This window comes from Anopheles coustani, unplaced genomic scaffold (genome assembly GCF_943734705.1).
Source record: "Anopheles coustani unplaced genomic scaffold, idAnoCousDA_361_x.2 scaffold_48_ctg1, whole genome shotgun sequence".
Classification (NCBI taxonomy): Eukaryota; Metazoa; Arthropoda; class Insecta; order Diptera; family Culicidae; genus Anopheles; species Anopheles coustani.
The window spans coordinates 16276-21920 of record NW_026525432.1 but is presented as its reverse complement, the minus strand read 5'-3'; positions in this window follow the sequence as shown (position 1 = coordinate 21920).

Here is a 5645-nt window from a genome sequence, read left to right as displayed (position 1 = left end):
GGCTAAAGTGATTGCCGCCAAAGCAGCATCTCCGTAAGCCAACGGAGTGCCCGAGGAATTTACATCTGAGGCAGCAAAGACGGAGTCGGAAGTTTCGGTGCAACAGATGTCGCCAATCCTGGTCTTGCTAAAGAGGGTAAGCACAAGTATGCCGTTGTTCAGTCGGTACCAGTTTTTGTGCAGTGTAATGAAATCTCAATACATTTTTAGACGATTCGCCGGACAGACGAGCCCGGGATATTCCTTCCGGGATAATAAATTTTTCATAGTTTTTCGAATTGGAGTTTAGATGTTTATTTTGCGCCACCAACCCGAAAGAAACCACTTTTCACGACTACATACATAAACCTGGGCGGCTCGTTCTCACTCACACACTCTCAACTAGCATAAATTGATGCACGCACACATCTCCATTTGCTTGTTTATCCGACTGCTCGAACGTCCTACATCGTTCTACCGCGTGCCAGCTCCCATGTAAAAACGTCCTACCTTTACCCACGCCCGAGGCCCGATGACACAAGTGCAGGACAACTTGCATGTGACCTCGCCTAGCGGGCAGTTGATCCAGTTTGAAAGAGCAGTTAAAAAAAAAAGATAAACTAATCGGCAGTGAATTTTAAGTGACGAAAAAAAAGTCTACTGAGGAAGCGTTATTTAAGAAAGTAAGGAAAACGGAAGGCTGTGGGTGCACGACCCCGGCGAAGAGAAAAAAAACACAAAAAAAAACATATGGACACATATGAATCCATAACCTATGTGTTTGCGCGCGGTTCACGTCCTGGCCAAGCGAAGGATTTGGCCGTCTAGGACACGTGAATTCGTCAACCAACGGGCTTAACGCAGATTGGGTGTTCTGCGGAATTGGGAACCGAAGAAGAGATGTTCTCTGCTGCTCAGGACCTTGTACCGATCTTAACAAAAATCTTCAACAAATCCTTGTAGTCTCGAAGCTTTCCGTTCCTTTGGAAATCATCATGGATGTTTCCTGTTCACAAAAAGACGGACCGGGGTGATACCACCATGCTATTCGCGTTTAGAAAATTGTTTGAGCTACTTCTAGTCAAACATCTCCAGCGAGGATTTCGACTTTCGATCTTTTCTGTTCAACATGGTTTAATCATCATAATGGTTGATAGATCATAATGTGCTTCCGGGTGTTTATACGGGCTTCCTCGCTTACATCGACTCCGTCAATCATGCCCTGTTGCTTGAAAATTGTTGTATGGTGTTTGGACAAGGGTTCAGCTTGCTCGATGCCCCGATGTCCCGGACTACGAAACAAGCATACTCCCTCCTCTTGCCCTTTGGATTCCATCCCGCTATGTACCTACACGGTAGAAGCATGGATGGAAGGGCTTCTGTACCTAGGTTAAAATCTCAGTTTACGGACGCTGTGGCACGCAACTAACTCCTGAAGGGTGAAAGCGCGTGTCGCTAAAGGACTAACAGGTACCCCCTGCCTACCAGGGTCATGTTTCCCAAGCCTGAAGCGACGGACTCGGTGCAGTGCAACTTAAGCGGCTCAGGAGATCGATCCGACACCAATACCTCCTAAAAACCCGAAAATGGGGACTTGCTCTTGTTTTTGAGGCATGGACTCTTCCAATTTACTGCACTTGGCGTGCTGACTCGTTCTGCGATTTCTCGCCCTCTTTCTGCACTTGCGTGCTCTCCTTCTCCTCTGCACTTGACGTGCCCTCCTTGCACATCAAACATCAAACATAAAGTCATTTCAAAAGATGCAGAACAAGTTTATACCAAATCTAACAGGTATCCACACCACTTGAAAAATGAAGTGGAGCAAGAGATAAAAGAAATGTTAGAAAATGGTTTAATCTCGCCATCTAAAAGCCCTTACTCCTTACCCATTTGGGTCGTGCCAGAAAAAGCAGGCGGTTCTGGAACGCGTGAAATAAGAGTAGTAATCTACTATAGGAAATTATATTATAAAACTGTAAACGATAAATTTCTTTTTCCTGAAATTGACGACACCCTTTCAAATTTAGTAAAATCCGAATATTTCACCACTTTGGATCTCAAGGCAGGATTCAACCAAATTCAAATGGGCCACGATCGCAGACAGAAAACAGCGTTCTCCTCGGTGCTAGGTCGTTTGGAGTTCAATAGAGTGCCTTTTGGACTCAAAAATGCCCCAGCGACATTTCAACGAAAGATGAACAATGGTACCTATTGCAAACGCAACGTGGGTGTGAAATAAAGGAATTTCTTAAGTATTTCAAGTGGAAGTAAAAACTAAAAAATTAGTCCTTTATTGGTCTATTTTTTCACACTGAGTGTGCCACATCTGTGGCCCCCCTTAAAACCCTTTTGCCCGTGAGTTCCACGGGCAAAAGTATTCTGTTGGTACTCAGCCCGTTACCTTGAGCAGCTCCGTTACAAGGTTTTTACAAATCATTTGTAACAAGCGGAGTAACGTAAGTTGTCTGTTTGCAGTCTGGTTCAATTTTTAAATTAATATTTCATGTAAGATGGATTATAATGATGCAAAACTGCTCGACATTGATGAATTGGAAGTTTACATTAATTACAGGCAAGATTTTAGACGAAAGCACGATTTTTCTCTAGTGCCAATTTTGAAGGTGAATCGGTAATGATTTGGGTTGCGTTCAGTGGTCTTAGTAGAAGTGAATCGGCCATTATACCAACTTGTATGAACAGCGATATGATAATTGAGATCCTGGACAATCATTTGAAGACTTATGTGGAAAATCACAACACTCAACAGCTCATTTTTAAGCAAGAAAATGCTACCATGCACACAAGCAAGACAACAAGAACTCAACATGCACGACCGAGTATCGAAAGAATGTCTTTGAAAGCCGTTTGCCCAAACCCTAATCCAATAGAAAATGTATGTGGAAGGCTAGTTTAAGAGATTTATGAAGATGGGAGACATAAGGAGACCATATAGGAGCTTAAACTTGCTATACGAACTGCTTGGTGGTCCTGATCAGTAAATACGTTAGAACATTTAACGGAGAGCATATTATCAAGCATTTTCCAAGCAATGAATAGTAATGGAGAACCAACTGATAAGAAAATCATGACTTTTTAATCTATTTATGCTTTTTTGTTGATCATTCGATCTAAATCCTAAGTGCGGCTATCTTTTTGGGACGCCGCTGATATTTGTGTTTTGATACGAAAAGAATTGTTCATTTCTTCAACAATATTTATGCGAAGTAGTCAGTGTATACTTACAAATATTTGTATTTTTTTTTTTGAAAAAAAGTATATACTCGGTATTCGCCCTGTACAGTAAAAACTAGGTGAGGCTATCATTTTTCGACGCAGTGTACATTCAAACGAGAAGTTTCATAGAAGAGTTTAAGGACCGATGCATTAACCCTCTAATCAACGGCAGACATAGTCTATGCGCTACAAGCCTAGATACAACAACAGAGGCGAAACTGCTTAACAATAGAATGCATTGCTTTGGAAACTTGCCCGAATGCTTTTTAGGGGTCATTTTGACCCCTATTTTTAAAACGCTCTAACTTCACTATTTTTGAAGATTTTTCAAATCCGTAAACTGTCACGGTTTAGTATACTTATTGACTATCTTTTGACGTTTTTAATTTTTTGATGTACCACTTCACATTTCCGCTAGCTCGGTGTATAGCAAAAAAGATCGATATGAGTCGAAATTTGGTCCATTTCAACTTTTATTCTTTCAAAATGTATCATGTAGCTTTGGAAAAAAAGTGTGCACTATGATTTTGATATATTAGGCCACCTTTGAAAAATAATTCCATATTTTTAAATTATAAAATAACGCCACAAATTGATCTTAAAGATGTGGATTTTAACATTTTCCATAGGTAGTTTCCGTTCTGCGCTTTGTTCCGTTATTCCGTACGCGAGCGTTTCGAAGCGTTATGCACGATGCGTTACTATGGGAATTGGCGTTATTTTTTATTTTTCCATAGAATTTATGGAGTCATTAGTAATGGCAAAAATATGACTTTATTTTTGAAATGTTGCTCAACATTCTTACTTTCTAGCGCACACTTTTTTTCTAGGTTTACATCAAAGATTTTGAAAGAATAAATGGTGAAAATAACGCAGTTTCGACCGTTTTTGCTATACACCGAGCTAGCGGAATTATGAAGAAATGCATCGAAAAACCAAAAACGCCAAAAGATAGTCAACAAATATACTAAAACATAACAGTTTACGGATTTGAAAAATCTTCAAAAATAGTGAAGTTATAGCGTTTTACAAGAAGGGGTCAAAATGACCCCTAAAAAGCATTCTAGGTATAGTCAAGTTGGTTCTCGGAACTGGTCGAACAGAAAAATCTGAAATTTTTGTTTTAGATATAACTCTGGATTTTAAGAAAAGCCTTATTTTTCTTGTGAAAATATTCAGCCGTTTTCGACATATTAAAATCGAAAACTGCGTTGGGTTCAAAATGACCTCAATTTGGATTCTAGCTTTGGAATGATAACCAAATTTTGATCACAAATGCAAGAGGTGAGTTGTAAGAATCTTGTCCTTAATAATGATGGTTTTTAAAATATTGTTAAGGAGGCTCTGCTTTTTCTTTTAAGCGATGGATGATTAAGCAACGATTGTTTCTATTTTCCTTTTTCTTTCTAGTACATTAACGTGTTTTTTCCAAGCTTTGTTTTTGACCAGAAAATATTCTAAGGTTGTCTTAGAGTGGTACAGGGAAAATTGGATTCATTTTGTAACAAAACCAAATTTTCCAAAGTTTCGTTCCGTCGAAAAGTACTGGGCAAAAACATTACTATGTCTTTTGCGAAGTAGTGTAACAGCTGGAAAGGTCTTTGGCAAAAGGAAGTGGACGGAAATTGCAAAACCGGTATCTCTTTCTACGAGACGGGCGGCAATGCATGAAACCAAAAAACAAAATAAGTCAAGTAATGAGAACCAGGAACAAAATGCATAACTGATAATTACTCATTTTTTTATATCGGTGAAATTTTTTGCTACCTCAAATTATGATATTTGATGAATTAAAAAAAAACGTTAAACAATATTTTGTTAAACAACCTCAGGCATCTTCACTGAAAATTTCAAATCGATCCGCCATCTCAATAAAATGGCATGTGGTCTGAAGTACGACAAAAACGTAATTTCCTATACAAAATGCATGGACCACCAGGGTAGTCCGGTAGAACTTCTTAGGGGCGACTGATAACGGCAATTAATTTTTTTTTAAATTTGTTATAACACTTTTGTTCTTAACCACAATGGTAGATAATAAATATTTTTAAGCATTCTAAAAGTTGCATGCAGGTATGACAATCCAAACAATTGTTATTTGAATAAGAAGCTAAGGTAACTACCCAAGTGCGTGGTCAAATACAAAAACAAATTTAAAAACAAAAACAAATTTCACAAGTAACTTATTTATATGTGATGGCTGTAGTGTATAAGTATTATTGTAATATTAGTGATAAGCATTAAGCATAAGTATAAGTTCTAGGTTTGTATTAGTCTTTGTATTAGTGATAAGTGATAGGGTTAAGGATATCAGGCAGTCGTGATTAGTCGGTCAATAAATGAAGTCATCACAATTTGGCGACGAGGAAAAAAAGTCCGTAGTAGAAATGTCTAAAGTGAAAGGAAATGTGGAACCCTATATTATGGGTGAG